This window comes from Sander lucioperca, chromosome 10 (assembly GCF_008315115.2).
Source record: "Sander lucioperca isolate FBNREF2018 chromosome 10, SLUC_FBN_1.2, whole genome shotgun sequence".
Lineage (NCBI taxonomy): Eukaryota > Metazoa > Chordata > Actinopteri > Perciformes > Percidae > Sander > Sander lucioperca.
This window is the reverse complement of record NC_050182.1, coordinates 16648600-16665659: the sequence shown is the minus strand read 5'-3', so window position 1 is coordinate 16665659 and position 17060 is coordinate 16648600. Positions and strand designations below refer to the sequence as shown.

General features: G+C 42.0%; 1 protein-coding gene across 1 annotated transcript in view; it reads right to left on the bottom strand.

Annotated features, from left to right (window-relative positions):
- Positions 1-15410, bottom strand: part of fhl3a (four and a half LIM domains 3a) — a 34098-nt gene extending 18688 nt beyond the window's left edge. The window contains exon 1 of the mRNA XM_031314734.2: positions 15153-15410. The gene's annotated coding sequence lies outside the window, so the exon portion shown is untranslated. The remainder of the gene's footprint in view (positions 1-15152) is intronic.
- Positions 15411-17060: the final 1650 nt, after the last annotated feature.

Here is a 17060-nt window from a genome sequence, read left to right as displayed (position 1 = left end):
GCATGCCACACACAACTGTGCAGTACACACCCACAACTGTTAGCAATTATTTATAACTCATTCAGACTTGTGGCTCGTGACTGCAGTGATGGCACCTGACCCTGAGGTTAATGTCCATACAAGACGGGTATTTTTTTTTAAAGCATACATCCCAACATCCCTACTCATGAACATTCAATATGTTGTTATAAGCAGGTGGATGTTTCCAATCCCTGTGTGCAGAGGGCTTTCATGGGTATTATACATTATAAGCAGTACTAAGAAAAATCTACATTCTTGACAACAGCTGCACGAATTAGCTCCCAAACCGCAACAGACCAAAATACTCACCCCTCTCCCTGCCCGAGTCTGTAACCCTTAGAAGATGGGTTCATATGAAAAAAAAAAAAAAGCATTACGTTTGCTTAGAAAATCGAGGGGGGCCTGCCAAATGTGAAACAACTGGGATAAATATCTAAGAAGTCATTTCCAGTACATACAGCCATTTTTTCCCCTTCTCAGACACATCTCCCTGGCAACATGTAAACAGTGCCCTCATTCCCCTGGACCATAAACCTCTTGGCAGTAGCGCTTAGCTCTCGTTTCATCCTGCGCAGCGCTGACTGAGGGTACAACCCAGCATTTTATTAGGGATGCCGTGGCAAAGTGAAAATTGATGTGTTTATGCCATAAAAATATTGAACCCATCATGGGACTCAGATATAATAATACATCCCAAACTTAGATCATTTAGGGAGATTTTAGACTTCCTTTTTCTACAGCGGAGCCTGTAATGCAGATGTAGGAAATCAGGTCAAACTTACTTAAAAAAACGTTCACAAGTCACCAGTGCATACAGTTAAATGAATACTATTATATGTGTATTTTAAATCACCACACAGCAAAATCCCACCGCATAAAACCAAACATCTAAAAATAGACATGATAATGTGGGTTGACCTCTGAAACATCCCTGTGCACCATTTTCCTGTCATAAAAACATATGTATTCTTCCTTTACTCTGGTATGTCCTGTGAGAACCAAATGCGGGTTCTTTTCCTACTGGGCAACAACCCCTTTCACCAGTGTGGGGTTGAGTGGTTGATAACAATGAGGATGTCCAAGCACACACACACACACACACACACACACACACACACACACACACACACACACACACACACACACACACACACACACACACACAGACACAGACACACTGTGCTTATTCCTGTTACCCCAAACAGAGACATCCCTGGGACTTCTCAGAAAGATGATCACGCACATTTGCAAACACACAGTCACAATGAAAAGGCAGGCGTGTTATGTCTAAACACACTAACACAGTCCTACAGAAGGACAAAGTCGCAGAGACACAGACACACCTGCAGCCACGTGCACGAGTAGTCACACACTCTCAGTAGCATGCACGCACACACACACACACACACACACACACACACACACACACACACACACACACACACACACACGTGAACACACAAAGCTGAGGGTAGATAGATGGATCAAACAAAAAATAAACACTGCAGCCAAACTAGGGGACAATGGGTGACTTGTGCAGTAAGAGCAGACACATTGAGCAGCTGCATACACACACCCTCAGTTGGTTTAAGTCCCATTGTGAGGACTTCCCCTCGAGTGTAATTACTGCTCATATTCACAATCCCCGGCTTTTCTGCTCGCATAAATGAAGCTGATAAGATCAAACAATTTGATGTATTTAGGAAACGAGATGTTTCAAACAAAGTGGAAAGATCTTGGTTATGACAATCCCAGCACATCGAATAGATGATGAATTCAAACCAGACTGAGGCACTGGGACGGACTACTGCCTTAGTCCTCGATCCTCACCAGCAGAACAGAAGATGGAAGTTGTACTTATTCAAACAATGATGTCATCATTGGTGAGACTACTGAATAGAAAGATTTAAACTGCTGATTTAAAAGGATGATAAAATCAGTTTCCATTTAGACTGTGCTGAACATCCTGTAAATTTCCCCTGATAATTCTGCATACTGCAGCAAAAAGGAAAACTAGTTGGACTCTGTAGGAACCTCTCTTTACCCAATTTTTTAAGATCCCAGAGAGGGACCTCCTCTTTTTCCTCTTTGTCACTCTCACTGTTTGCTTTGACCTCTAAACAGGTTAGTGAGGAGGCAGTCACGAGTCCATTGGATGTCCTGGCAGCTCAATTTTTGCTTGTTGAAAACCAAAGACACACTGATTAATTGCCACATAATCAGGAAGTGCATATGTGAGTGGTACACGTGTGGAGGTTGATGACCTAAGGGTCATTTATCCCCCTCGCCGTAGCGCGAGGAGAAGGTCCCTGCTCTAAAATGCAGCAGGCAGGCCGTATGGCTGGAATGAGCTCACTTCAAAGGTGTCCATAAATCACGCTGCCATGCATCCCAGGACTGCCTCCACCCTCCACCTTCCACTATCCACATCCCCCAGTCGCTCACCCACCTACCCTTTTCTCTGCTGTCTGTCCAGTCTTGGTTCACCTAGACCTTGAGCCTTTGTGCATTACTTTTTCTTACTTGAGCTTTTGCATCCACCCACACCGCCAGGACAGTTCAATTTGATTGTGTGGTAACCTGGCGGTTAGCAGGTCATGTAGAAATCAATCATAGCAGAAGAACAGGGGAGTAGATGAGTGATAGTGGAAGATGTAAACATGTAGTCACCCAAAACCGATTAGCATTGGTATCAAAAAGCAATACTCCCTTTGGTAGACAATGGATCTAAGTGGATTTATCTGAGGTTCATTTAAGTCTCGAGAGAAGAGCTGCACGTTCAGAAAATCCTATAGTTAGTTTCTCGACTTTGCCCGAACAAAGCTGCAATTCGTCAGGTCCTTATCTCCCAGTGTCACACACAGGGATCTCTTTATCATGCAGCCATGCAAAACACCATTCATCTTCCCCACCTAATTCATTATCAGTGATAAAATGCAAAGTCCCAGCAGCTGCAGTTGTTAAATGGAGAGACGACGTGAAAACAGTTGCTTTGGTAAACACTGATAGCGTGGTTGAATTATGTTGCTTTCCAAGAAGACCTGTCTATCTCTTTCAATCTATTAACCACAGCTCTCGCACGACTCTTGTCCGACCTCAGTCTGCTTTTATCCTGCCTCTCTTTCCTATATAAGAGTATTCTTGGCTTCGAGGGATGTGGGGACATTGCTGAACACAAAACAGACACAAACAAAGTGAGAAGCTTGATGAATCCACAAGGCTCTCGCAACGGCTCCACGGCCTCTTCATCCATCAAGTAAAGTGTAAATGTATGTCACGCATCGTGTAAATTACCAGGATATATGGTTCTGCCTTGATTATTGGACTAGCAGAATCCAATGGCGCTGGAAGACCAAGGTTAAAAGCTACATGGCACTAACACACAGTGCTGTGCAAAGGCACTGTAATACTCCCCTGACAGATCACCACAAGCATGAAGTGGTGTAACCAATGACCATCATCATGTATGACTTCTTATACTATGGGACACTTTTTCTTCAGCAATCATTAAACCTTAAACAGTTTCCACTCGCCAGTGTAGAGAAAGCGTGCGATGGGATGAGGGTTTTAAAGGGGGGTTGAATACTTCCACAGTGAAGTCATGGTGTTTGTGTCATTGGCCCTTTGCTGTGCTTTGCTCACCGTCTGGCCCCCATTTTACCCATTGATCTGATTTCCATTGCCAACATTGGATGTGGTTCTGTTTGAAGCTGAATGTTTAGGCCCATTAAAGCACTAACAGAATTGCAAACTTATGGTGGACCCTAGGAAAAGTGAAGAAGAAAACAACTTAGTGATATTTGCCAGACTCTTGAGAGATTAGAGTTAACAGAATGTACAGTTTTGAGCAGCGTTCAGTGAGGTGGGAGAACGTACAACCCTATGCACACCTGGTGTTCACACGCTTCTTGCATCCTAGCTCGAGCTGGTTTTAATTCATGTTGATTAATGGCATTAAAATATAACTAAATCCTAATTCTCTTTCCCTCATAAGATGACATAGACACCACTTAAAAATGTAGAGTTTTTGATTGTATCATAATGCCTGAGAAGACTGCCGCCTGTTTGAAACTGTTTTCAGGTCAGCATGTAATAGTTTATGTGCATTTATATAGTGCGTATATGTAGATTGGTGGCAGAGATGTGTTACATTTGCTCTTCAACTGCGGTGACAGCTGAACCAGAGAATCGTAGCAGCACCGGACTGCATTTCTTAAATATGTAGTTAAAAATATGAATAGATTTTTAATAATATATTTCAAAATTTGTTAAAGGGGTGATAGAATGATTATATAGGGTATTTCACACTGTTCCTTAAGGTCTCCTAATAGGTTATGTAACATTGGTTGGGCTGAAAATTGCTCGAATGCTATTTTATTAGGCCCTTAAAGGAGAATTCCGGCCAATTTTTACGTTAATCTTGATCGCTATAGCTACATGAGCACTTTCGATAGAAAAAAAACACGACCCGAATCAGTGCAGGTAACACGGAGAAGCTGCAGCTACGTACTACAAGCGTCCCCCGAATTAAAACTGCAGTGGTCGGGGAAAGTTTTAGAGTGCCTTTGTGCCTCTTAACAGACACAAAATGCAATTAATTTGTCTGTGCCACATGAACAGGGCCCTTACGTGTCAACAAGATACGTTTTCAACTCAGACATTGTTTAAATTAACCTACCCTGGTCCCTGTCTCGATCCTGCCGGTAGCTAGCTTGCCCTGTTAGCCGTTAGCCGTTAGCTGCTAGCTGCCGTCCGGTGAGTGTATTCAGACAGGCTTCTGTGATAATCATCCCAATAACAATCCACGGAGCAGCGGTGGTGTGGCTACGTCCTCCAGAGGACAGGTCATGTCACGTCTTGAAGTGTATTCACCCCTAAAAAAAACAGTAGTGCAGTAGTAGCTGTTAGCTGCTAGCTGCCCTCCGGTGAGTGTGTACAGCCAGATAGCCGTTAGCTGCTAGCTGCTGTCTGGTGAATGTATTCAGCCAGGCTTTTGTGATAATCATCCTAATAACAATCCACGGAGCGGCGATGGTGTTGCTATGTCCTCCAGTTACTGAAGGCTAGCTTTAGCTTGCTTGGAGCAGCAAGTTCATCTGCCTGTTTCCCCTCTGTCTGTCTCGTTCTTTCCAACTCTTGTTGTGAGGCTAGTTCTTCATCTGTATACTCGGGTTCGAATAAATAAGGGCGACCATCAAACTCAAAAGGCTCTTTGTGTGTTGTATATCTGCTATATTCTCCATAGTTACGTTACTCCAAGCTTCTTCCCTTATAAAAAACTCTGCTCTTCACTCTTCACACACTACACTCCGATCTGCACACTACTGTTTACCTTTTCCTGCTACAACTGAATTCCCAGGAGACAGCGCGATGCTACAGCTAAGCTTCAGTAACGCTATTACTGTGCAAGCCACAGACATCGTTTATCCCATTTCCATGTAGTTACATAGTCACTGATATGGTCATAACCACTACAGTGCTCAATTACCTATTTTGAGGGGGAAATAATCTAAACCTTTCGCTGCGAAGGCATGATCTGTCCTATGCAGGACATCCACCAGACCACCGGGCGCTCCGGGGATTGTTATTGGGATGATTATCACAGAATACTGGCTGAATACACTCACCGGACGGCAGCTAGCAGCTAATGGCTAACGGCTATCTGGCTGTACACACTCACCGGAGGGCAGCTAGCAGCTAACAGCTACTAACGCACTACTGTTTTTTTTAGGGGGGAATACACTTCAAGACGTGACATGACCTGTCCTCTGGAGGACATAGCCACACCACCACTGCTCTGTGGATTGTTATTGGGATGATTATCACAGAAGCCTGTCTGAATACACTCACCGGACGGCAGCTAGCAGCTAACGGCTAATGGCTATCAGCTAGCAGGGCAAGCTAGCTACCGGCAGGATCGAGACAGGGACCAGGGTAGGTGAATTTAAACAATGTCTGAGTTGAAAACGCATCTTGTTGACACGTAAGGGTCCTGTTCATGTGGCACAGACAAATTAATTGCATTTTGTGTCTGTTAAGAGGCACAAAGGCACTCTAAAACTTGCTCCGACCACTGCCGTTTTAGCTCAGGGGACGCTTGTAGTATGTAGCTGCAGCTTCTCCGTGTTACCTGCACTGATTCGGGTTGGGGTTTTTTCTATCGAAAGTACTCGCGTAGCTATAGCGATCAAGATTAACGTAAAAATTGGCCGGAATTCTCCTTTAACTACCCTGTGAATATGGCTCTATTTGGAACAAGAGCTTTTCTTCCAAATGGAAGAAATCATGAATCATGAATATCATGAATATTTAGATGAGCTGTGCGCTGATTGGTTTGAGCGAAACCCATAGAAACACATTGGAGACGAGACAGCAGGTCTCATATTTCAGACACTGCAAAGTTATACGTTGTTTGTCGGGCTATTTCGTTATTAAATTCACTTCTGAGACTTTTTTATGCGGGAAATCAACTATATATGAAGTTCAAATATGGGCCGTTTTACGAAAATTGATGGCTAATTGCAAATTAGGTAAGATGTGTCGGACTTTAGGAGCTCCACACAGTCTGACGAGAAAACGGCAACCTCCATACCCAGTGAAAGTCACCGTTTCTCGGCTACTGGACTACTGGGGCTCGGGGCTGGCTGCCAGCTGCCGGCATAACTAGAGTATATTTAGTTTGAATTTCGTCACGCCACTTATATAACATATACCCCAAGGTCTTATAAAGCTAACAATGGTGTCAGATTTCAATTTAATGCATTTTTGTGAACATTAGCTAGGGATTTCGTTAGCTGCTACTGTCCCTTCAATCCTATGTGTACAGATCGCGGCTAGCTAGTTAGCTTGACTTTCGGCATAATTTAAGTCTATTTACAGTTTGAATTTCGTCATGCCACTTATATAACATATACCCCAAGGTCTTATAAAGCTAACTATGGTGTCCGATTTCAATTTAATGCATTTTCGTGAACATTGGGGATTTTGTTAGCTGCTACTGTCCCTTCAATCCTATGTGTACAGATCGCGGCTAGCTGCAGGCCCTGGAGCTCCATCAGGGCCTCGGCATTTTGTAGTCCAGTAACCCAGAACCGGTGACTTTGCAAGGGTATGGAGCGCCGCTGGCTTCCCTTCGTGACGGAGATCCAGCTAGTTCACAGCGAGTCTATGAAGTAGGACACGCCGGGCGGCGAGGCAGCACCGGCTGCTGTCACGTAGCCTGCTGAGCTCCTGCTGAACTCCGACACACAGTCAGACAAAATTTGCAATTAGCCATCAATTTCGTAAAACGGCCCATATTTGACCTCTACATAGTTGATTTCTCGCATAAAAAAGTCTCAGAAGTGAATTTAGTAATTAAATAGTGGACCTCTGGAGATCTGCATGACCTAGCTAGATTCAGAAGACTAAGCTGACCTCAGGTCAGTGGTGTAGCCTATGCAAATGTTGGGGCGTGACAAAGACTAGGATTTGGGATGCTTACGTCAGCTTCCAGCTTTGTTGAGATTCGCCCGTTTTCAGCGGCAGTTTCAAAATGTGAGATTTGCAGAGGATAGGGGTATCAATGGGATTTTGAGCTTCTATGTATGTCCTATTTACCCACCGAACTGTCGTTATTCAACTATGACAAGGTAAAATTGGTTTTGCATTCTATCACCCCTTTAAATTCTTTATTGGTTTCTGAATTTGTGCTAACTGACAGCTTTAGTTCATTCCATAGAACAGAGGTTTCTATAGTATGCAATTTTAGGAAATATATGTATATAGTATATGTAATTATATATGTATGCTTCGTCTTATGCTTCATATAGATTATCTCAGATGCATATACATAGTAAAAATATATCGGAACAATTCAGGGGATATCATTTAAAATTCAAGAGGATGACCTCCACACAGCAGTGTGTGGATGTGCATGTGAGGACCTTTGGAGCTTGGTAAAAGAAAATTGGTCTGGCTACAGCACCAATGGCTTTACTCTCTAGAGAGTCTTCCAACACCAGATGATTATGCTAAATAACAGCCAAAGCAAAACAACAACAACGACAGTATTCTCTGGTACTGGAGGTCTGGGAATCATTTGGTAATTGTGTTGAATGTAAATGCTCTGATCTCCCTCTGAACTGAGTTATGTCCGATTACTACAAACATCCTGAGTTCAATATGATCTGCTGGTTGTAAATACGCTGTCAAACAAAGCAGTACTTCACTGTAATGTTCTCACTGCACCACTTTCAAGAACTTTAAATAAATGAGGTGAATGAGAGCTGACGCCGAATGCTTTGGGGGAGTCACAAAATGTACATTTGTTGTGAAAAGGGTAAATAGTTTTGACACACTAATAGGAACTTTTCCAAGATGGAGAGGTGTTACACACAGAGTAAACAATACAGAGTAGGGACATGCATTTGTCTTCGATTACGCCTTTTTGTGACAGCCCGTTGACGGATGGGCCCACAGGCAACAAAAGTGTACTCGGGCCATTCCTCTCTCCATCTCATCCCTTCATTTTCTCTCCTAACTTCACCTGATGAAGCCAAGAAATCCCTCCTTAGCTCTATGTTACTTGTCTCTGTCGTAAATCACCGTCATCTTCTCATCGAGGAGCTGACATCCTTTTATAGCCACACCAAGGACACTTTCTGCCATTTATGGCTCCTCCAAGGCACCGTATGAGAGCCGTTTAGTATCCCATGAAGGTGAGGGAACGCAGGGATGCAAAGGAGGCCAAGAAACATCCTGGCTGCTTCCTATTAGTATTCAATGCAACTTTGACAGCTTAACAAATTAGTGCCAAAGTGTGCCTGAGCAGTGCCAAGTGCACTCTCGTGTGTGTATTTTGAAAAAGGTGAAATTGTCATATACAGTTCAATTCATGGACTAGTGACTGACATAAAGCCACACTACAGTGTATGTAGCACGTCTGGCTTGTCTAAGCCTGTCTCTTCTGTAGAGACTATTGTCTCTCCAACAGAGCTATAGAGACGAAAATAAGGGAGTGTGCCTGTAAATACTAGTGGGCAAAAGACATATTGGGAAAGAAAGACGATGAGAGAGGAATGGTGTAAGTCATTCTGGATAAGGATCACATTCTTGATCGCTCGCTAGTTTCATCATGCAGAGCAGGCCTTTTGACAGTGTTTACTTTGAGCTAGGGGGAACGCTCATGCTCACAGCTGCACTCCAAAAAAACAGTCTTGTATTATCAGAGACAAGATAATACACATCTAATCAGAACAAGTAACTGCTTTTCATGCAGTCCAACAAGTCAGGTCACTCAGGTTCATCCCTGGAAGACGGTTGTGCAACACAGAGAACACTTAGTGCACATTTGAATAAAAATGTGCACATGCTAAACACCAACACTTTGCCATACACCCACACTCTCATGACTGCACTTCCTCTGCCATGATGTCACAGTCTGGGCTCATTCTTTGCAGCTGTGGGAGCATACCCTATTAAGTGTCTGGGAAGCAATCAACACTAATGCATTTGGCATTGTGGCAAACTGAAGTTACTAGCCATATAAAGACAACTACCACAGCAGCGGGGGGTAAACGTGGGGATACAGTGGTGGCATGGTGGAACAAACAAAGCACGTATACAGTGCCAGGGCTTAATTACCTCTCTGAGACATCTGTTATGAGAACAGAGTCCTGCTAGCATGTTGTTGAAGAAATACTTTGTTAATGGCCCAGTCTCTCAGGGGTTTACAGTGTTTTGAAAGGTGACATTTTGAGCCTCAGGCATTGATGCCTTGTTTAACGCCTGCTGTGTATCACTGCGTGGTTATGGACTGCTTGCCACATGGTCTCAAATTATTGCCCAATTAAGCCAGTGTGCAAGAACGTTCAATGAGAAGGATGACGACATTGCTGCTCCCATTGAAATAAAAACCCTCTTTCTGTTCCACGTAGGCGGATGGTTTCTGTTAAATCATTGTCGACTTACTCATAATATATCTATACTATGTAATAAATATTTCTATTAGAAGTTTCAATTCAAAGACACCACGGTGGGTAGGCGTGTCGGTCAGCCTCAAAAATGTGGAATATATTTCTTTACTGAGTCTACAGTTAGTAAATAAAGCAAACAGCAAATTTAATAGTGATCCACTTCTGACAAAAGCCATGGACCAGTGATTCCCTCAATAACAATATTATCCAGAGAAGATCACTCTCTTATCCCAGATATAAAGATGTGGTGTTACAATATGAAGGGTAAGCCTTGGCTCTTTACTGTGTCATCTGTCTTAGCAGAGATTTATCAGGGTGAAATAACATCTTTTTACCTCCTACTGGAGAAATTTTCCTCGCCCAACATTCTTCTCCTCAAGTGCCTCCAATAACCATAGGTTATCCTATGATTTAGCCATTAGCCACAGCCCAACATAACCATTAGTTATATGAATTCATAATACACATTACCAGTTGTATAAAAACCACTGCAATTTGTCCTCAGACTTCATATTTGTGCTTCCCTCTCAATCCTCCCTTCTGCCTGATGTGACTTGCTCAGTTGGTTTTGGAGGTCAGTTTGCTGACGAAATACATCCAGCTGTCATGCTTATTTATGGACGTTTGTGAAGAAAATGTACTGTTTTCTCAGGATAACATCTTTTATGGATGCCAATGTATTGGGCAAGCGGTAACATTAAGCAATCCTAGATATATTCGCCCACTTTTTGGCAATGAATCTTTCTTCCCACAGCAGAGGCGACAGTTTCAACGAAATAAGGACAGGTTTATCTGGGATCCCGTTCCCAAGAACAAATTGAATCAGGTTAGGCACATGATGCAGGAGTTGGTAACGGCCACAACGTTTTACATCATAGCTTTCCTTTCATCAGGTCCTGTGAATCTGTACGTGCCGTACACTTCTGTCGGAGCATGATCCTACTCTCCTACCTTTAGGCGAAAGGGTGCAGGGAAACAGTCACGCCTGACTCACAACCTTCCTCAACGCAAGTTCATAACATGACCACAGTGAATCAGCACTGAATCAACAGGGTTCCTGCACCCAAACAACATCTGTTTCATTTGAGACAGTGGAAAGGAAACACTGATAAGGTAGGGGGGGTACCATTAATTCAATGTGTAATAAATATAACAGACAGATGAGGCTAAAAGAAGTAGATCAAGTGACAGGTGGAGTGAGGCAAAGCTTAGCCCCAGCCTTTTATAACATATCATTAGTTTGTATTAAACTAGTAAGTGTGTAGTTATGAGGCATCTGCAATTCTGCACTTACAATTTGGTATTTCCTTTGAAAACAGTACTTCCTTTGAGAGTAGCAGGTAAGTGCTAGGTATAGACCTGTAATTGTATCCTTAAAGGAATGTAATTACTCCATTAGCACAGAGTGGGTTACCTTCACACTCCATAGCTGCCTTTATAAAGTTTATGTTCTCTTTACATAAAATCTCACATGGAGTAAACGCTTCTGGCAGAGTGTACAGAGAGTGAAAAAGAAGAGAGGGAAGGAGAGCGAGGCAGGATGACTGGATTGTGAGGGGGGCATATTACCTCCCACAGGGACCCTGGCTCAACGGATCAAGTTCCAGACGTTTACCAACAAAGCATCCATGGAGGAAGTCTTGCGCCCCTCACAATAACACCACAGCACCTGGCCATCCCCACACAGGAAACCTGAGGTCACTTCCTCCCTTTCAGGAAATTCAGACACACTCCTGCTGCCAGCCACGCGCCCCCACAGCCTATTGAAGAGGGCGCTGACTACCAGGGAGAAAAACCCGGAGACACAAACTGAAAAGAATATCTGAATTATGAGAAAATATACAGCCAAAACCATGTGATTTCCCAGGTTTTCACCGATACAGTTCACAGAAGTGCAAGAGATGTGTGCCAGACAGGTTTTTTTTAGCACAAAAGCAGAATAAGTCTTAATTTCCCTTTTTTGGTCTCAAATGTAGCACAGATGTGATGTTTTTCTAATCAGTCCGAAGAGCTACAAGCTGGATTGGGTTGCATTGTTTGATTCTGGTTGGAACCACATGAATATGAGGTTGAAAACAAGGTATGCACACTAATAGCTATGCTGGAATGTCAAAATCTGAGAAAATGAGGAACCCAAGAATCAAGACCCAACAAAGAAATATCTAAAAGCAGACGATTAGAGACAAACATACCTGCTGATTGAACGTAGCCTTACACAGAATGTGACAGAAAGTCATGGAACCAATACAAACACACACAAACAGTGTCCTCTGATACCCTATGGAGGGACAGACAACTGCAGAACGTCAAGAGGACTGCTTCAACACAAATCTAAATTCTGCTCCTTAACCACCTGCAACCACTTGACCGCCAATTCTCCATCATTATGGTTGGCCCGGTTTCAAACGATGCCAACACATAAAACCAGCCACAACCAGTCCGAGTCATTTAGTTGCAGTCCCACTGCAGTTTAGAGCTGGCCGGGGTCCAACCACCACGCGGGGCTAACCTTTGGAAAACACTGAGACCTCCAAAGAATGTGACCATGGTCAATGAAACAGAGAGGGAGAGAGGAAGAGGAAGAAAGCAAACAAATACATTATACAGCCCGTGCTCTGTCGAGGCAATCTTCCCAGATGGTAAATGGGACAGAATGACTGGCTTTTGGCTGCTAGGGGATTATTTCTGAATGTTACTGAGACAAACAGTTTGTGTAAAAATAACCAGTCAGTGGTGAAAGCACAGCATTATGTCTAAGAGACCAATTCCTCCAAGGTGTAATTTCTGTAGTAACAGACAGAAAAGAGATCCGCATTATTGTAGCCATAATTTTAGCAATGGCTATGACATAACATTTAAGGAACTGAGCAGTTTTATGTTGGACATTTTCTATTCAGTCCTTCATTACCTACGCCAAGGAGGTTGTGTTTTCTGCTCTATTTGTTTGTTTGTTTGTTTGTTTGTTTGTTTGTCTGTCTTTCAGCATGATCACGGACAAACTTGGTGGAAGGGTGTAGCATGGGCCAAGGAAGAACCCATTACATTTTGGAGCGGATCCGAATCACAGAGCAGATACACCAATTATTTTTCACTTTCTTTAACATTGTGAGATAGGGCATTTGTGCTGCATTCATGTGGTGTAGGAATAGTCGGAAAAATTCCCAACTGGGAAAATTTACACTGCATTAACACTGAGATAGGGCATGCCTTGGTGGAGGTCTGTGCTCTCTCAGTGTCATTCTAGTTCTAAAACAAACCTGCCTGAATCTCTGTATGTTAAAGATAAACTAAAGCTTAACTAATGAACATTTTGATATTAACAACGGATCACGTGACTACCAACTCTGCAGTTAGGGTTACCTACCCTAACCCTTCATCACTAAAGAGCATTTTAGCATCTTTCAAATCATTGTTTTGGTTTTCCGGGGTGCAACTTTGCTTTTTTTAATTCAGTCACACTGACTTGTCAACCTCATTTCCAGCAGCAGCAGCAGCAGCAGCAGCAGCAAAAAAAGCTGTGATAAATCCACTGTGCACTACTTGCAGACATAGAAGAGTTAGTAACTAGCTGGTGAACATAGTGGAGCATTTAGGAGCTAAAGAGCCAGATATTTCCCTTTAGGAGTTGGTAGAGACCAAAACAAAGCTTAAATTCTAGGAAACAGGTTTCTTAGTTTTTTAATACATTGTCAGCACAAGTAGCAAATGGTTATCATATGCGTAAGAATGAACTGTGAAGCCTAATGAAATCTTAAAAGCTAAATAACTACTTTCTAATTTGATGTTATGCCAAGTCATAACATCAAATGTTTTTTTCCAACTGGAACTAAGACAAAACTTGAAAGTACTTTAGTGTCAAAACTGTAGACTCGACCAAAGACCAACAACTTCATCTCCATTTTTTCACTATCCCCACAATAACCTAAAAGGTCGTATACATTCCCAAGAAAACATGTAAGATAATGATCAAATGTTCTCTTTTTGCCAGCCCTAACACTTTACTTTCCCACAGGGCCTACTGTGCTCAGATGACGCAACAGGTGGAACACCAAACAATCGTCACAAGGATGACACTACTACTACTGTATGTGCTGTGATGTGATGATGTACGCCAAAAAAAAAACTAGAAGCTGCAGCACAGACACACCCTTCCCAGATGCACGCTGCCATAAACCACTTCCTGCTGCCGAAGAAAAGACACGTTTAGCCTGAGGGACATTGCTCTCTGAGGCCTTCACACACCGCTCAGCTGGGAGCTTCTGTGACACAACAGTTGTTCCTTAATCCTTCCTCCGCACAGTTCAACGGGTCACACGGTCCAATACAGTCTCTTGCTCCGCTGACTTGATATTGTTTATTTGTTAGTTTTTTGGCCTTATTTGTGTGTGTGTGCATTATAATACAGAGGGACAACAGTACAGCAGGTGTGAGACTGTGATTAGAGTGACAGAGAAAAGAGAAGAAAAAAAAGGCACAAACTAGGAAAGCATAAAAACACACAGGCAGAAAGAAAATGTCCAGACCCCCTCATTTGTCACAGGAAGTGATTTTACGTTGCAGGCTTCTCCCCAGGCAGAGTGTTTGACTAAGGTGTGAAGTACCAAGGCTTGTCATAATGTCAAACCCACGCCTTTAATCTCTACACTCACAGATTTTTCCTTAAAGGCAAAACCTCGCAAAATGAAAAGTATAGAGAAAATATGACCTTAAGGTGTAAATTATATTTTAAGATTTACAGATCATAATTACAGTGCAACTAGCCATACTACCACCACTATTACTACTACTACTACTACTACTACTACTACTAATAATAATAATAATAATAATAATACATATTTAAAATGACTTAATTAATTAACTTAATTACAGATTCAAATAGTTATACTATTGCTAGCACAACGTTTGAAGTTAACACACTTCAGTGGTTCTTTATGTCATTTATTTTCATTGAAAAGCCTCTGCCACAATCAGTATGATGCGTTTAATGACATTTAGGATACACTAGTTTATTTCCCATCCAATAGAACACTTTTCTGAGTAATTTCCGATTTACGTCAAAAGAATCGTTTCGTGAAGCCCCACTGAGGTCGAAGAGGTGGACACGTATAACGTATATATATATAAAAAGAAGTCCAGATATAGCCTAGGTATGAATTCAAAGTAAAGTCCTACCAGGAGTAATGTATGAAGTCTGTGTGAAGTCTGTAAGCTGACAGTGGTATCCCGCCTCCCTCTCTGTCTGTCAGCAGACCCGCTCCGGACTGGGAGCAGTGTGCAGGTCGCTGCTCCGCTGGCTCTGCAGCGTTGCTCGTCAGCTGGAAAACTTTTTGTGTTTCTTCTGACAGTTAGTCAAATCTCTGCGGCGAAGAGTGATGCAGTTCGCCGGCTACATTTGTCCTACTACTGAGGAAGTTGCTGGTGAGTCACAAGACCCCGCCCACCCCCCCAAAAAAAAACGTTCCCTCCCTCCTGCGACTTCAAATGAGACCAGAGAGAAGTCCAGGCAGAGGAGGGTGTGATGGGAGCTCCCAGCAGGCCCTCTGTTTCTGTGGTGCCCTTTATTTCCCTCTCTTCAATTGTTATTGTATATTTTTTTGTAAATTTGTAAATTCTATTGTATTGTTATACTGTACGTTATACTTAACAGTATTTTTTTTTATATATTTCTTACTGTCCTTTCTGTTTTTATTCTTTATATGTTAAGTAAGTGTTGTACTTTGAGAGCAAAGATTAACCGGTGTCAAATTCCTTGTTTGTTTACACAAACCTGGCCAATAAAGCTGATTCTGATTTTCAGTCTATTCTAATATAATGATGTTTTATTGGTAAGTATTGATGGAAAAGCAGAGCCTGTTTTTCATAAGGTTTCTGAATAAGGGAGTGTTGAGTGCTTGGTAGGCAATCAACTTAATGAATTTTGAAAATCAATTAGCCAATCAATAAATCAATTATTACAGCATATACAAGACAGAGAATGAAAAAATTAAAAAGTTTGACATTTTTCGTAAAATAAACACACAAGTTTGTGTAATTCCAAACAAACTAAACCTGCTCAGTCTAATATTGGTGTGGTGACCTTTTTTGTTTTAATAATTCTTACATCCTGTAGTTCCACCTGTGAATCAGTGATGGTGATTGAATGGTTTATGGTTTTATAGCTATTACTCACTCACAACAATGGGTTTTGATCCCACTTTGCTTGGACACTCTGAATATTTAATATCAAGTGACCACTGAATGTCATAAAATGTCTAAACTTCAGGGATTGGCTTTAGATAAATCGTGTAAATTTTAAGTCAGAGTTAGGTAAATTAAGGATTACAATCAGATTAAGTTGAATACATGTTAATATTTGAGCATTAAATTGGTAAAATGGAACAGTCTAGGTATAAAATAAAACTTCCATCACTTGTATCTCTCTTTATTGTGTATGTACTTTGCTCTTAAGAGACCTTTGTTGACTGTCCTGTCCTGTCCTCCTTGTACGCCCTGACATTAGCAGACAGGGTAAAGACCAGCAGCTCTTAGATATCGCTTCACAGTACTGATGTGTCATTTTTGTCATGACTCAACAAGTGGGAGTGACGTTAATCCTGGATGTAGTTGGCGGCCGTTTAGTCATGGAAGGTTTCTTAAATCTTATCACTTGAGTCATTACTGTAAATCAGTGTGTGACATTAGTGTTGTTGGCAGAAACACCACACTGTATATTAGAAAGCATTTTTCTACTGCTTTTATATGAGACAGTTTCTATTAATTTCTTTGTTCTAAATCAAACCTGCTTATGTTGAAGATCAACTAAATCAATCACTAATCAATATTTCTATATTAACGATTATGTGTAATGTTAAACTCTGCAGTTCCCCTCATCTCTACGGAGCATTTAATTGTCTTTTAAGTCATTGTTTTGGTTTTCCGGCCTGAACTTTACTGTGTTTTTTTCAGTCTCATTGCTCTCATCAACCTCATTGCCAGCAGCAGCAAAAAAAGCTGTGATAAATCCACTGTACACTTAGCCTGGGTAAACCCTGACGAACTTCCGGCAAATTTGAGATTTGCTTTGCAAGTCAGTTTGACGAA